The sequence below is a fragment of the Lepidochelys kempii genome, chromosome 1 (assembly GCF_965140265.1).
Source record: "Lepidochelys kempii isolate rLepKem1 chromosome 1, rLepKem1.hap2, whole genome shotgun sequence".
Lineage (NCBI taxonomy): Eukaryota > Metazoa > Chordata > Testudines > Cheloniidae > Lepidochelys > Lepidochelys kempii.
Genome location: NC_133256.1, coordinates 279,979,601 through 279,997,461, shown reverse-complemented (window position 1 = coordinate 279,997,461; position 17,861 = coordinate 279,979,601). Strand labels below are relative to the sequence as shown.

General features: G+C 40.4%; 1 protein-coding gene across 5 annotated transcripts in view; it reads left to right on the top strand.

Moving 5' to 3' along the window:
• The window catches only part of NAV3 (neuron navigator 3), a 415,305-nt gene that overhangs the window by 250,824 nt on the left and 146,620 nt on the right, over positions 1–17,861 (top strand). The gene's annotated exons all lie outside the window — the stretch shown is intronic.

Below are 17,861 nucleotides of genomic sequence, written 5' to 3'. Positions count from 1 at the left end.
ATGGATTGTGTAAAGAAAATATGTTGTATCAGTTTTAATTTTGTGGCCCTTCAATTTCAAATTTATTTTGTTAAATCACCCTTTAGCTGAGAATTTATGTCCAGTTTCTGCTTAGTGAGACTTTTTGCTTCTTTTGTAAAACCCCTGAAAACAAGCAGTTTTTAATAGAAATGATTAAACATTTTTAGCTATTGAACTGTAAATAGTGCTGAGTGACTCTAGAGGTTTGCTTCGACAGGGCTCTCATAGAAGCTGTAGATCACAGAAAAGCAATAAACAACAGAAAACAGTGTAAGGACAGAAATAGGCTCAAGACAGAAAATTAAAATCAGTAGAGCACTAAACAGAATCAAATGTCAGCAAAAGACGTCTGGACTAATTTTGCTATAAACAGCTTGTCTTGGTTCTCGTTCAGGTTTGTTTTATATGAAAGATCATAGTAGAGATAACTTTATTTTGGTAGTGGGAGAGCAGAGGAAACTCAGGAAGATGTACAGTTTGTGGCTCAATCTGTGAGAGAGCCTTTAATGGCTTGTTTATTTTAAATGGGTGTGTACTCAAAAATCCCACAAAGTGTAAGCCATCCAGACAATACTGACAGTTTTGAGTATGACCAGAGGCTTGAACCACCAGTTTATCACATTCAGCTTCTCCAAAGTCTTTAAACAGAAGTGTTATAATGGAAGAGTTATATGGAACAGCTAGTCTCATAGGCTTCTCATGATTCCTTACATGTCAGACAATACAATGGATGTGTTGTGGTTACATCCCAACAATCTGGGGAGAGAACAAAATTCAAACACTTTAAATAGGAGAAAGCTTGAATGACTAAGTAAGGAAACGGTGGTCTAATACTGCATGATATAACCAAGTTTGCATTTTTGTCATAAAAATAACAAAGTTCATAGTTGTAATATGTTTATTGAAATACTCATGGCTTTTGAGATTTTGTGATTTTTGTATCTGGGTAGGTGGATATAAGTAGCTGAGGCAATTTCTGCATCTGGTCAAGCAATATAAAAATCCTTTTACAAATACTTCACTAAAAATGAATTTTGATTCAGGCAGTTTGGACCCTTTCACTATTTTGTTGTTCACAAATACTAGTTGGATGAAGTTTTGTTCACAATTATGTTTCTGAACAGCAAATTTCAGGCCCAGCGCTAAAATTTATTTAATCCAGCAAATGAAAGAAAAGTTTAGGTCAATCAGTCAGGAAGAAGAAGCTAATATTATGTGAGTGGGTGGTCACACACAAAGCTCAACTATTGAGTTTTGAATAGTTCATAAGCAACTCGCTTCGAAACTGTTTGCAAATAATCTTTCCAACCCATAGCTCAAGTATGTTCATTCACTGATTTTACCAATACATTTGTAAAACTTGTCTGTTTGTGAACAATTAACCATCAGAAAAAAGGGCTACATTACTTGAATAAGCAGTTTTGCCAAATGAATTGTTCGAGTTGCTCTACCAGATTCAGTGAGAAAGTTGAGAGCTGCCAATTTAAAATCTGGGCTTTGCATAGAAGATGAGAGAGAGCAAGAACTCTTATTATTAGGACCAGTGATTTAGCATAAGGTGAAGGGAGGGCAGAGATTCTGTGATATTTAGTTTGTAGTCACAGAGCTTATAAAGATGATTAAATTGTCTGAACATTACAGCTGTTCCTGCTGCCTCTGCAGTGGCTGAAGCAGCATAGCAGCGCTCAGTGTCTGCACTGCTGTGAGGCTGAACTGGTGTTCTCTATTCATTTCTACCCTAGTGAGTAGATGTTAAAAAAATCACTGTCACCACCACCTTATTAATATTCTTAGCAGAGGCGCCAAAGAGCATGTAGTATGAACTATCCTCATAGCCCTAGGAGTCGTCCTGCCAGTTCATTTTTTAGGCACACTGATAATGCAGTGTAAACGCGCATGAACCTGTCAGTCCTGCCCCTTTTATGGGAATTGAGAACTTCAGGGTCTAGGCATGAAAACTGGGCACTTTTTATGAACAGTAATAGTCATTTCAGAGGAAAAGTATATGTGTAAAGCACCCACATGTGTATTATAGAGACAACATTCCTTCTCTCATATAGTTATAATGGACTAATTCATTGTTGCAGACAGTATACTGCTGAATGAAGTACCCTTTAACTCAACCTTATATGTCTAGGATTCAGCCAATCAAGCAAGTAATTTGCCTAACAGCCTAGTACTTCTTGCTGATGTCTACAGCTCTGGCCTTTGTAAGTAAAATCCATACCATTCTCATACTGCACAGGAGTGTACGAGTCTCTTTCTACTATAATCCATCACATGTTTATGATGTTTTGCTATCTGGGTTTCTGATGGCTTGCTTGCATTCTAATGCTTTTAAACTCACACAGCATTAAAGATTAGTCTATTTATCCTTAGCTTTCTTTTACATGGGATAAACCTAATTCTAGTCCCTCTGTTCTTCTCCCTCTCAGAAGAATCCCAGTCTCATGCTCCTTGTGTGTAAAGAGCGCCCCCCACCCCCAACTATCAGATTCATCTCCCCTATCATTTGTTGCTGGTTTTATGCTTCCTCCCCTTTTTTTTACACTGCCCCTATCATCAGTTCCTCCTGGGTCTCTTCTCTCCTGTTGGTTCCTAACTTGAGGGAAGGGAGGGGTCAGGAGCTGGTGGAATGGGAGTTTAGTTGCCTCTGGAATACAAAGTGATAGGAATGGCTGCTGACAGAAATGTGAGATGAGTGAAGGGTCTTGGCACGTCCTTGTCCTAATTTAATTCCTTCTCACCATTTTGAGCTGATCAAAATTTATCCAAGGCACAAAGTTCTTTAATTCTATGATGTAGTGTTTAATATTGGAGAGACTGACATATTTCTTGAACTTTGAATGGCTGTTAGGGTGGTCTAAGGAGAGAGTCTTCAGCCCTGTGACATAGTGTAGGTTAGCACTTTTGAGAGAAGCAAGTCCTGGCCTTCCCTTCTCAAGGGCACTGCCAGGTTAAGGCATAGGCCTTTCCCTAAGGTACCGGTTCCCGGACTAATGTGATTACGGCTGCATCACAGCTTTCTTTTTTTTTTTCTTTTTTTTCTTTTTTTTTGGGGGGGGGGTAAATTTCTGTCCCTCATGGTTGTGAAGAAAAACGTGTCTTGAATGCATCTACTTCAACAACCTGAATCTGCAGACAGCCTTATCTGAGAGGGGTGGATCTCATTAGGGTATTAACACCAAGACCCACTTCTCAAGGGGTAGGGGCTACCACCACCACTCCAGAGGAGAACTCTGTGAGGCAGGTGGAGAAGAGTACAGTGGTCATGGCCCATCTACCCAAGCAGATACCCCAGGGCTGCTAGAGTATGTAATAGGGCAGTCCGTTGATGTCATTCCTGTCTTTTTGGAAAAAAAAAGTAGGTGATCCCTGACGCCACTCCTGGCTGGGGGAGAAGGGAGCCCCATGGTGTTGCCTCTTTTGCACAAGAGGCTGAAGCTGCTACTGTTACACCAGATGGGAGGCAGGGCCACTTGGGGCATCATGTCGTAGTGTGCCTGGGGCCTGGATTGCCATAATTCAGCTCTGCTCAAAAATAGTTTCATTCTGCCCCACCATACACTCAAAACCTTTCCTTCTACCTCACACAGAATCCCTCCCCTACACCCCTCTCAGCTTCCTAGGCACTCTAGGTAGATCCTGAGATATTAAACAGTAACTAGATCCCAAGGCCTTAGGCTCAAGAATACAGTTCTGCAGCTATCTGTATATTGTATCAGCTAAATATTGGGATGTTACGATTACATATTCTTTTATTTTCTGATGAAGATGCCTAGAGGTAAAAGTCGGTAAAATGCGTCCCATATTAAAATCCTGTAACATGCACCGTGCCGATAAACTGTGTCAGTAATGTCTTGAATGCCTTTTTTCTTTTTTGCTCAATCTTTCAATGATAGTAATTCGGGCACTTTCATCCATTTGAAAGAGAGAACTCGTGGTGAGATGCATTAATGCTGCCACCTTTTGAGCAGAAAACAGTATTATTAATGCATATCTCCACAGCAGTTAAGGGAGGAATGGCCATATGAAATGTTCTGTTGTTCAGAAGTTGGACAATGACTTTCTGAAACTTTAGGTCCTGAGTTTTAAAGCAAACACAGTTATTAAAAAACTGCTTCACAGCAAAAGTTTCAGCAATACCTCCAAGACAGGATGTTATCTTCAGGGACAAAGGTTCACCATTCAGGAAAGCACTCTAACTCATGCTTAACTATAAGCATCTGCAGATGTCATAGGTGGGCATATGCGTAAGTGCTTTCCTGACTTGGACCAGAGTGTAGAAAAGTTGGAAGTTCTATAAAATGTTGGAATCCTTTGTTGGTTATTTAAAAGCATTACTTATGATATACAACAAGAAAAGTACCTGTGAGGACAAGGCTACAATGAGATCCCAGTCCTAATTGGAGCCTCTGGGCGCTACAAAGTACAATTAATATATAATAGTCATTAATAGCCATTTGAATTAGAGGAGATATAAGCAGTGAACATGACTGAGGGACATTTAGAAATGCTGCAAAAACCTAACATAAAATCAAAGAGGAAAGCTACTATTAAACCTAATAAGCAGAACTTCCCTTAAAATAAAATAAGCATATGTGAGTGTGACCTTTTGGGAGGTGAAAGCATTTTTAAATAAATGTTCAGAGCAATACTGATAAATGCTGGGCACATTAGCTCTGAAGAACAAGAATTGGATACCGTTTGAAGTGCATGTTTATTAAACTCAATAAATAAATCTCTAGGCATAAAAAGAGCCTAAAAGACGTCAAAGAAAAAAAACCCCAAAAGAATTTAAAAAACCCCAAACCTCACAACTGAATATGAATATTACATGAAACGATTTATTAAAATGGAGAAATGGCTGCACTAGATAAAAAATCAAGTCAGTGTGGGCAACATCAGAATAATTGGTATTTCAGTTGGAAAGGATTGCCCAACCCAAATGAATGTGCAGAGAATTTTTTGACTAATTTACTTAATCTGAAAACAAAATGATCCACCAAATACTGAGAAAAGATTTTTATTTTATTTTTTTTGTCTAGAATGCAAAATGGGAGAGAAGCATGGGGTGGGTTTGGGAATTGTTACTTTATCTTCTTCTGAAAGCTTTAATAAATTCTAAAGGAATATTAGCCACCAGGGCTTGGTCCTTGAAAGCAGGAATGACTTCATTGTTTCTTCCCAGGCCCCATAAACTGAGGCATGGAAATGAGTAGCGAGTGGAATGCAAGAGTTTCATGAAGAAGGCCTAAAAATGGCCTAGTATTCTTTCTAGCAAAGTTGTGAATCTAATACTGGAACACTAAACTAGTTCTTCGTCAACTTGAGAAAATATGAAAAATATGACACCTTAACCCACTCATACAGAAAATAAAATAGCTTTGTGTCCTGTTAAATTTATCACTCTCTTCCTGACAAACCATTATCAGTATCATGCAGGTGAAAAGAATAGTGTGACTAAAATGGTGGGTCACATGGTACCTAATGTACTAAAATTTGTATATGGGGCAGAAACCTCACTGAGTTTCAGATGGTGATGTTTCTTCCTAATTATTCCTTTTTGCAGCATCTCCCCCGCCCCTCACTTCCCACTGATAGGATAGCAGATTCAGTCCCCTGAATCCGTGGATGTCCTGAGATCCATATGGGGAAACCTCCACAGAGCAAGGGTATGCGCAATGGAAGCCCACTGTTTCCATATAACTTCCCAAGGTTAAACCATTCCTCTGACTTTCAAGTTGTCATTTTTGTGGTTACCTCCAAACTCTGTGGTAACTGTGCTGAGTCAGAGAGGAATTTACTATGGGTTCCTCCAGTAGCAACTGCTTAAGGGATTTCTGACTGGTCTTGAGAGGAGTATGTGATGGAGAGCTGCTTCTTCCCCTCCACAGCCCCTACTGTGGTTCACCAGTCATGGAGCCTTTACTGACGGAACTTCCACAGTATCATGGGGCAGGATGCATGGGAGCCTGCTTCCCCCTCCTCAAGTTTAGCCCTACTCTAGCACACTTAGTCATTCTGTGCACTGCATTTTGTGGGGCAACAAATTCCAGCTCTTTCCCACAAACCAGGCCACAGCTTGTACACTTAAGCACTACCTACACCAAAGATGAAACTACATTAAAACAGCTGTCTTAAGTACATTTATTGCTGGTAGGGTCATAGAATGGATGACATGACCATCATGATTTAATAGTTTTTATTGCATTAGCATAGTAATATATGGCTTTAGTGATAATACAGTTTAATCAGTTATGAGAAAGAAAAATAAATCCCCGTCCATACTTATCAGCAAAATTGGGCTTGAAAACTGTTAGCAACAACTGTACTTAAACAGTTTATGAATGTGGAAGAAAGAATATGTATGGGGGAAAAGATTACCAGCAGACTGAGACTTTGCCTTCTGGTAAATGCCTTTGTCTTGGTGACAGCTGAAAAGTAATTATCCAGGCTGGGGTTCTCCTCTGAACATTTAGTACTAGGACCTATAGGTTTACTTGATTTTTTATATATTTTCAAACAAGTTTGAGTAAAACATTTTGATTATTCCAATACCACACTTTGAATCAAATGGGAGACTGACAGTTTACAAAAGTGAATGTCAAGGTTGTGAATGTCACAAACCAAAGATTTTTGGGTTTAGTGTGATTTCTCTTAAATGGGCCGTTTATGTTCACTTATACTGTGTGGTTCTGTTTCTTGGTTTGTTTGCTGGGTGGGAGCTGACGATGTCAGAAATTATTTTCAGAGTAACAGCCGTGTTAGTCTGTATTCGCAAAAAGAAAAGGCGTACTTGTGGCACCTTAGAGACTAACCAATTTATTTGAGCATGAGCTTTCGTGAGCTACAGCTCAGCTCACGAAAGCTTATGCTTAAATAAATTGGTTAGTCTCTAAGGTGCCACAAGTACTCCTTTTCTTTTTGAGACATTATTTTGATTGCTAATACAGCAACCAAGTAACAAGGTAACTAGTAAGTTTGCTTTACATCTCTTTTGTATTTGCCCAAGAACTTTAGGAGTTGTCATTTATTTACATGAATTCAACTGGTGCTAATTAACTTGTCTGTATGTGTGTTTGAAAAAAATTAAATGCATTCTTGGATCCAAACAGTATCTTATAAAACATAACAAAGAGCAGCAGGGAGCTAATTCCATCAAGAGCTTCGTTTCCACGGTTTATGATGATAGTGTCAACATGTCGTGATGGAATTATTTCCTTGCATCTTACTTCAGCCCATACATCATTTTCTATGGGCTATTTGAAATTTAATTAAAAATGGATGCTGTTTATCCGCTTCATACACCACCAAGAATCGCATGTTCCTATGAACAATATATCTTTTTTTGTCTGATATCTATTATTTCATTTGACTAACACCTGCCTTAGCAGTTCATTATACATAGATTTTTCCTTTTGATTTTTGCCTTATTCTTATTACATATCTAGAACTAGCTGATGACCCGCTAATATATCTATAATATTTTATTAACAGTTGTATACAAAGACAAGTAGAAGCAAAAGGGACTCTGAATCTCATTCAGCTCTTGAGCTGTTTCTATTCAGATTTCACAAAATATATAAAATTAACAACTGAAAAACAATTAAATATTTTATGGATCAAATTGGAAAACCAAATTATTTTCTCCTGGTGCTAAGTGCAGATTATTTCTGACAATATCTATAAAGCCTTGGGAAGAAGAAAAAAGGGCTATGTCGACTCTGAAAAATGTACTATACTACTATTTGTGGACTAGAAATAATTTCTTCAGTAGGGTGTCGTTTTCTAATTGGAACTTCCTAAACAAACGGTTGGTTTCCTTAAATATGAAAGAAAATTACTCCCAAAATGGTGAGAAACAAAAGCATCTCTGCATATTTATAGCTATTTTTCTTAGTTGTAAACAATTTTCCTGTGAAAATGCTGAATAAATCTATTTTCAGATATACATGACATAGTTTTCTATCAATGACCCTGAAGTAATACAGAATTTACACTTCAGTGGTTGCCTTGTGAAAGGACTGACAGGTAAGGAATGCATTGCACTTGCAGAGCAAAGGGAGGTGAAGTATGACTCTAGCTGGATATGTTTTCGTTTAGCTCTGAGGGGAGAATAGCTATAGCAAAATTTATAACCCATGTAAATTTTTGGCTGGATTCTTACTTTGATTCTCACAGTCTGTGGTTTGAAACAACGTATTGATTTTATGTACTTAGTGCCATCTTTAATCTGTCTGTTAAGGGTCATTGTCGCTGTTATATAAATAATGAGCTACAGTGCCCAGAGTAGAAGACTTAACATTGATTAATAGATGATGGATTGAACTTGGAAGGAGAGAGTTTGCCAGTTGATATATTGGGACATAAGGAGGGGTGTTGCTTTGAGTAAAACAGTCCAATTATTTTCTTATCTTTTCTCTTTAATGAGCTGGGAAATCATTTCTGCTTTCACAAGTCAGTTCAGGGATTAGCTAGAATATCTATATTCAAGGCTAAATCCTGCCCTTGCTCTCCTGGTTTATGCTGGGAGCAGAGGCAGCAGAGGATCAGCACAGTGCAAAGCTCAGGGCAGCAGCCTGGACTGCACCGCAGAGCTCACTTTACTGGTGCTCTCTCTAAAGGAGCACCATGCACCTCCGGTTAGAATACACTGTACACTGCTAGTCTAGAGGCTGAGAGATGCATCATACTCCTTAACCAATAGACCATGGAACTGTTGAGGAAACTGGCATTCTTCCCTATTGCTGCCTTGCTCAGGGGGGGCAAAAAGACTCCCTGCACCTTCTTCCAGCGCCAGCTCACACATACAGCATAGGGCAGGCATTGGTGCAGTGTGGTGACATCAGTAACATGGGGCTAGCTTGTGATATCTTTACACTACATGTAGCAGCTTACTTCACAAGTAGTCATACTGACTTCAGTGGCACTATTTGTGGCATTAAGGTACTATCCAGAGGGTGAAGGGGGCATTACAATCTTGCCCATAGTAAGGAAATCGCAATCTGCTAGCAGTTATTAAGCACACATAAAAATATGCATCTACATCACCAAGAATAAGCCCAGTTGTAAGGTGTTTCCTACCAGCACTCTTCTGCTTAATTCCTGCAATGGACCAAACACTAGCTGCATGGTCAGACATCATACTGTTTTCAAAACTAGATGCCACAGCAGGTTTCTTACAAGTGCCTCAATAAGGTCCAAGTTGTAGCTTGATCTATGCAGCCATTCAGGTAATAAGTGGGAATAAAACTCCATGCCTCCTACATGGCCTCCCCACATCTCCTCTGCAGTCACAGAAGGGAAAATTTTAGCTTCCCCTCTCACCCCCAGTGCCAAGGGCTAGTAGCAAGTTACTACTCCAAAGGGAAGGAAATACGCCTTTCTGATATTCCCATTGTCATTCTTGCTGATAACAACTCTGTAAGAGAACTGCCTAGTGGGCACAGCATATGGATATGGGAGAATCCAAACTAAACACATTTCCAACAATCTTCACTTGCTTTGCTCAGTATCTGTTAAACTTTCCAGAAATGGTGGGTGGTCTTTTAAGCATTTCTAAATCGTTTGTCGCCATGGTGTCAGGGCACCAACAATAGCATCTACTGGAAATTTGTATAGCTTGGGAGAGTGATCTCATAGCACCAGATGGCAGACTGAAGAGCAGTTGCCTACATATCAAGACACCTCCGCGAAAGAGAATGTTATGTTTAGCCTTGGCAGGATTTGATTTGATAGATGTCAGTAAACGTCAATTGCAGCTGACACACTGAAATCAACATTTAAAATTATCAAGCAGTAACAGTCAGCGGGACTGCAGCCTCTCCCCCTCCCCCCCTTGGGCCTTCAGGGATCCAGAATCACCAGCTCTGCAGCCCCACTGTCATGGAGCTGCTCCCTCATGCCCATAGCAGAAGAGCTGTGTATGGCTCCCTGCACTGCCGCAGGGCAGGTGACACCAATCCCTGCAGGCCTAAGGTGTGGGGAAGGCTGTGGTCCTGGCAGGGCAAAGCTGGGATCCCTGGGCAGGGCTGTGAGGCAGAGGACAAGTTCTCTGACAAGGGAGAGGCCACCCTGCTACTGAACGGTTCCTACCTAGGGACAGAGCCGTTCAGCAGTGGGACAGCTCGTCATCCTCCTTGCATTCGTGGCCCAGCGTCTCTGCTCTTCCAGGAATGCAGCCTTCTCCATACCTTACACCTGCAGGATAGGGTGTCACCGGCTCTGCAGGAGTTCAGGGCATCTTCTGTAGCCCTGTTGTTCCGGACCCACACTCTCATTCGCTGGGAGTGCTGAGGGTCTCTGCTTTGCCCCACCAGGACTGCAGTCTTCCAGCCCTCTGCAGCAGACTGCAGACTGCCCCGCACCTTGTGCCCAGTCTCTTGGGCCCCCTGCAACCCTGTGGTCAGTGCTACCTAACCCTAATTCCTACCCAGCCCCTTAATTTTCAGCAATTATAAAAATAGTTAAAAATATAATCAAATCTTTAATTAAAATCAATTAATCATCAAAATTATAAAAATGAAATCTGCCAAACCTAATTATGCTCAAATTTAAAACAGGCCTTACCAGTGAGTTTGGTTTATGTCTCTGTTAATACATGCTCAATGTGTCACTGTAAAACAGATCATAAACACTTAAGGCCAGATCCTGGCCCCCACATTGGCAGCACAAAGCAGATAGAAATATTGCTGATCTGGCTCCACTTGAGGATTCCTCCTATGTGGTGGGATCCTAAGATGGCATAGGACTTAATGTGACTTCCCACCCCCATTTTGGTTGTGCCAAGCATAACTCAAATATAGTGCAGGATTTGAGTCTAAGTGCTGTTATTGAGGTTAGAAGTCTTTGATGAAAATCATCTCATAGACTAATAGACTTAAAGCCAGAAGGGACCATCATGATCATCTACTTTCACCCCTTGCAGACCCCAATCCTCTGGCTGAGTCATGATTTAAAGACTTCAAGTTACAGAGATTCCACCATTTACACTAGTTTAAACGTGCAAGTGACCCGTGCCCCATGCTGCACAGGAAGGGGAAAACTTCCCAGGGTCTCTGTCAATCTGACTGTGGGAAAATTCTTTCCTGACCCCAAATATGGTGATCAGTTAGACCCTGAGAATTTGAGCAAGACCCACCAGCTAGACACCTGGGAAAGAATTCTCTGTAGTAACTCAGAGCTCTCCCCATCTAGTGCCCCATCACCAGCCCTTGGAGATATTTGTTGCTAGTAGTTGCAGATCAGCTACATGCCATTGTAGGTAGTCTCATCATACCATCCCCTCCATAAACTTATCGAGCTCAGTCTTGAAGCTAGTTAGGTTTTTGCCCGCACTGCTCCTCTTGGAAGGCTGTCCCAGAACTTCATTCCTCTGATGGTTAGAAACCATTGTCTAATTTCAAGCCTAAACTTGTTGATGACTAGTTTATATTCCTTTGTTCTTGAGTTCACATTGGCACTTAAATAACTCTTCTTCCTCCCTAGTATTTCTCCCTCTGGTGTATTTATAGAGAGCAATCATATCTCCTCTCTGCCTTCTTTTGGTTAGGCTAAACAAGACAAGCTCTTTAAGTCTCTTCTATAAGGTAGGTTTTCCATTCCTCTGATCATCCTAGTAGCCCTTCTCTGCACTTCTTCCAATGTGACTTCATCTTTCTTAAACATGGGATACCAGAATTGCACAGAGTATTCCAGCTGAGATCTCATCAGTGCCTTGTATAATGGTACTAACACTTCCCTGTCTCTACTGGAAGTACCTCACCTGATTCATGCACAACACAATTATTTTGATGGACAATGTATTGTTTTTCCTCTAAAACTGAATATATCCTAAGAAAGACAACTTATGGGCCAAGTACAATGATCAAATAGAAGGGGACTGAATTGGCTGCCTTATCAGTGGGAAGTAATGCTAAAAGCAATGTTTAGGAAGAAACGTCACCATCTGAAACTAGTGAGCTGTGTGCCCCTTGTATAGATTTCAGTAGAGCAGTATAGCGGATTCAGGATAGCATGTGATCCACCATTAATAAAACTATTATTTTCTTCAACATGATATTGACAACAGTCTATCAGAAAGAGACTGATCACTTTAATAGAACACAGAGCTATTTTGCTTTCTCTAGCTGGATTAGGGTGTCAGTGTACTTGTTGCTCATTTCCTCAAATTTCTTGAGTCAATGGAGACCTAGTTTAATATCCCTGTATTAGATTCACAGCTTTGCCAGAAAGCATAAAGGGACTTTTTTTTGCTTTCATCATGAAACTGCCTGCATGAAATCAAGATTGAACAAAGGAAAAATGAGACTTGCAAGAAATGCATCAAACTGACAAAGCGGGGAGTTGGATTCACCAGAGTAACCTTCCAACAGACCCTGTAGCACACTGACTGGACTGTAGTTGCCTTTATATGGCTGATGGTCTGCTTTTCATTTGAAGCTTTAGGGCACTCTGGCTTGAGGTGCTTTCAAAAATTAATGAAATACACCAGGGTAGAGACAGATTCCAAGCAATAGTGCAGTGATCAGTAGGGTTACCTGCACTGAGCTAGCAAATTCAGGGCCTTATATAAGCTCATATAAAAAAAGGCTGGGGAACGGAAGGAACAATTACTATATCCACTGCATCCTACAGTGTTGCCTGACAGACCTTGACCGCAAGTAGTGACTTTTTCTGTAAAAGGACATTATAGATGTTGATTATTTTTAGGAATGCATTGAGCTAGCAAAACTTATCAGCACCACATCCACTCATCATACAGAAGCTAAAATCAGTCTGTACAAAACATGGGTTCCTGAAGTCCTTGTTACTAACTGAAGTCCTTAAATTACGTTCAGTGTTAATACTTATTATTTATTGAGTGTCAAAACTGTATTCAACAATGTGCAGGACACAGAGGACGTATTTTCTGGTCTGTAATTTTCTGCCATTACCTCCATCACTGACACAAAGAAATTGCACGTGTCTGCAGGTGTAATTGCATAGGGTTTAGTCAAGTATTGTCTGGCTTGTTTAATAGCCTTTGTGCCAGAGCTCTGGCAAAGGGAACTTTGTTCCCCTGCTATGTTGAGCAATGTCTGATCCCTTATCAAATATTTTAGTGAAAACACTTTTGTGTATATGCTTAAAAATAGCTTTTTGTGACCATTAGTACAAGTCAATCTCAGTCATTTGGATGTTCATGGAAAACAAACACAAAAGTAGCATCAGCACATCTGACTGTAAATTATTTTTAAATTTGAGACAGTACATGTAGGAAAAATGTTTATAAATTCATCCAGCTCTGCAGTCTAACCGTATACACACGTATACACATGTTGACTTCAGACACCTCACTATTAGCCCACAATATTTCCAGAACAACTGGGAGCTAGTCAGGTCAATTAGAACCATAAAAAGATTACTATACCAAGATCTGTCCACTGTTCAAGCACTGGTGAAACAAGGAGAAGAGTGATATTGAAAGCTAACTAATGGACATGTAACTGGTGTAGAGAGCAAGTTTTTCATTCATAGAATTCATGGAATGTCTTCTGTGTTCAGGCAGTTGGCGCTTTTCATATAGCATTTGGATTTATGAAGTATTAGGAGGCTGCCTTCTGTGATAAGAGGAGACAATTCAGAAGTGATGGTCTCCACTTAAGTAGAAGGGGTATTTTTGGCTTCAAAACTGGCAGGATTTGTTAGGCAAGGAGTAACTAGAATTCTCGTTTAGCCATCTGAAATAATCTGTTAGGCACATCTAACTTATGAAACAAGAACTGAATTGTTCTGAAACAAAAGGAGAAACATTAGGAAAATTAGTGCACAGAAGTGTCTTTACACAGCTTTCAAGGAACATGGGAAATAAGCTTTTGGATGGAGCTTATAACCTAGTGAGTATGACTGAAACCTTGGAATACTCAGAACTGTAAGGTAAGTATAGATAAATATTCACACACACGCACGCACGCACGCACAAAACCCCACAGGTATGTTAAAAGACCATTATTAAGGGTGCAAAGTCTAGCACTGAAAAGTTAGGAAATGCCATAATTAAGGTTTCCAATGCAACTTTAATTCTGCCCCTTTGTGCATATGCATTATGATAATTATTATTTACATGATCACATAATTTTTTTTTCCACAGGACCCTTGTCCCATTCAGTGCACAGAATGAAGGGTACTATGAACTATTAGATATTTCGTTTTCTCCATGTTGTTCAGTGTATGTCACTAGGCCTTATTTACTATACACTTTTCAAATCCTACTCTGAAGACTGAGTTTCCTCATTGGATTTTCTATAATGCTCATCACTATAGTATCTCAGTGTGTCACAAATATTAATGAATTTATTTCCACAACTGCCCTATACGATGAAGGGTGGTGTTATTCCCATTTTACAGATGGAGACTAGAGGCAGAGCGAGAGTAAGGTCAAAAGCATCTGCTAATATTGACTGCCCAATTTGAGACCGAGCCCCAAACATTGGTGGAGATGGGCCCCCGGGCCCTGAATATTCCTGAAGTACAGGCACCACGGGCCTATATAACTCGCCGTCCTTGTCCAGTTCTGAAGGGCAGCATTCAACTGCTGAAAGCATCCTTTTTTTCCTGCAGTACCCTGCCTATTTCACTACCTGCCTTCCAACTTATGCAATAAATGAAGGAGAGGTTCATAAAACAGTGTCTTTTACAATAAAATCCCAATTCATCACCACCTCTGTTCCATCCAGTGCATTGAATGAGGCAGTGGTAGTTGTGAAAAAATGTAATTAAAGACTGTGGCATAGTTATGATTATGTAATTAAAGACTATATCACAATGCATATGTGCAAGGGGGGCACATTAAGGTTACACAGGCAACCTTAATTCTGGCATTTGCTAATTTTTGGGTGCTTGACTTTGCAACCTTACTAATGTTCTTTTAACATAGTTATTTTGTGTGTAATTTTCTAGTTTTTTCTAAAAAGCAAATGGGGGGAAAAAACAAGAAAAAAACACATTGCTAATCAGCAGGGTTGGAACCTTTAGTTCCTCCACACAGACTTCAGCCACTTGAGTTAACGGAGTAACTGATAGCAGTAGTATTTTGTTATCTTCTATGTGGACCAACAGTAAAGAGGGATGAGACACATTGTGCTATTGGGTTTCACATGTATTTGCAGACAGCAGAAAAATGGGGGCAACTCTGAAATCTTGGGTTCCATTCCAGGCTCTAAAGAGGATTGTGCTCTAGGGGGGCACACTCTTCTAACCATTCCCCAGAAGCATGTCCCCTCTACCCTGTCCCTGTCTCTTCCCCGTCTCTGTCTCTTCCCCATTCCTGGCGCCTCACCCCTGCCTCATTCTCCTCATCTAGCCAATCACAGTCTCCTTGCCCAGTAAGTCTGAGTCTCACCCTCCAGACTCCCAGTCCCAGACTCCTGGCCCACAGCTCCTTATCCACAATTTCTTTGCCCACCCAGTCCCAATTTCCCCCTTCTGGCTCCTCATCAGAACTCTCTCTCCCTGTCTCTGGCCTCCAGTCACACACCTCCCCATCTGTTTCGCATCACTGCTGGCTTCAAGTCCCAATTCTCCATTTTCTGGCTTCTCGTCAAAAGTCAATGTTCCCCCATCCCTTGTTACCCTGATGGGCCATATGCCGAAGGTTGCTGACCCCGGTTTATCATTTGGCTACATTTTCATGAGGACAGAAAAAGGCACATCCCTTATACAAAGGCCATCCCCTTGCCAAAAGTCAAGTTTCCTTCTCCAAAGCATGGGAGTGGAAGAAATTTTCAAAAAGGTCACCACAGTTTTTTAATATGGACAAAACACTATTTTCCCCAAGTCTCATTGTAAGAAACAGCTGAACGGTCTTGGCTAAAGTTTAAAAAAAAAAATCAGCCTGAGATAGACATCTGGCTTGAGAAATTTCAGTCCAAACAATTATAGTTTTGGCAAAGTTACAAGCAACTGAAAACACGATCTTATATGGGAAGTATCAGGCAACCTTAGTAATAGATAGTGCTACCAACCACCTTTATGATTATGCAGGAGAGATAGAAAGGAAAAAATAGATTCAAGACTTATACAATGTGTCAGAAGCCTCTAAAATGCTCCTGAGTTTGACAGTGAACAGTGTATTGAAGGATAAAAGGAATTAGGACCAGAAGTTACTGTGTGTATCTGCTCCCAACACCAGGAATAGACGAGAGGTAAAAGGAAATATCCTTGGACCAGTTCTCAAGGCTGTATGACCCTCAGAACTTTCTACAGGATAATACACTCATCACAGTCTTTAGTCAAACGTTTGCTTGATAATAGTTACAGCTAAACATTTACCATCAATGAGAGTCCTCAATTACATACAGGACAACTTAATTATCCAGAAATGAGGTAACCTAAGCCTTAGAGAAGCCATACTAGATCTATTTCCTACCGATAGGGAGGTAATGTCTGTGTCAAGGTTCCTCCCCCACTCTGAACTCTAGGGTACAGGTGTGGGGACCTGCATGAAAAACCTCCTAAACTTATCTTTACCAGCTTAGGTCAAAACTTCCCCAAGGTACAAAATATTCCACCCGTTGTCCTTGGACTGGCCGCTACCACCACCAAACTAATACTGGTTACTGGGGAAGAGCTGTTTGGACGCGTCTTTCCCCCCAAAATACTTCCCAAAACCTTGCACCCCACTTCCTGGACAAGGTTTGGTAAAAAGCCTCACCAATTTGCCTAGGTGACTACAGACCCAGACCCTTGGATCTTAAGAACAATGAACAATCCTCCCAACACTTGCACCCCCCCTTTCCTAGGAAATGTTGGATAAAAAGCCTCACCAATTTGCATAGGTGACCACAGACCCAAACCCTTGGATCTGAGAACAATGAAAAAGCATTCAGTTTCTTACAAGAAGACTTTTAATAAAAATAGAAGTAAATAGAAATAAAGAAATCCCCCCTGTAAAATCAGGATGGTAGATATCTTACAGGGTAATTAGATTCAAAAACATAGAGAACCCTTCTAGGCAAAACCTTAAGTTACAAAAAAGATACACAGACAGAAATAGTTATTCTATTCAGCACAATTCTTTTCTCAGCCATTTAAAGAAATCATAATCTAACACATACCTAGCTAGATTACTTACTAAAAGTTCTAAGACTCCATTCCTGGTCTATCCCCGACAAAGACCAGCATATAGACAGACACACAGACCCTTTGTTTCTCTCCCTCCTCCCAGCTTTTGAAAGTATCTTGTCTCTTCATTGGTCATTTTGGTCAGGTGCCAGCGAGGTTACCTTTAGCTTCTTAACCCTTTATAGGTGAGAGGAGCTTTCCCCTGGCCAGGAGGGATTTCAAAGGGGTTTACCCTTCCCTTTATATTTATGACAGTCTGAGAATCTGAAATAACAATGGTAGTATTATAATAAGAGAAGTGATGCAGTTACATGAACATTGTAAAAGTAGTCTGGACAGTGCGCTAAAATGCACTCAAGAGAACAATCTTCCACTACCAGGAAGAATAACTTACATTACCTACTTTGTAGGGTGTTTCCATCTCTAATATTTCTGAATCTGCTGTATGATGCAAAGCATTGCATCTTTCAACATAATTAGCTTAATGGACTATCCTCAGCAGAATTTCAGAGGGAAAGAAGGCTGAGGACACTTCTGTGTGTGCTTCTAGTTCAACTTCAGCATACTGTGAATAACCAGACTTGAAGAGATTCCAAAGGAAAGATGCTGAAAAAACCCAGAACCAACAAATAACTACGATGGTATGAGTGGAACAAAAATAAAATAAAATAATTGGGATTGAGCATAGGCAGAAATTGTGTTCAAGAGCTCCTAAACATTTGGAAGACTTCTGA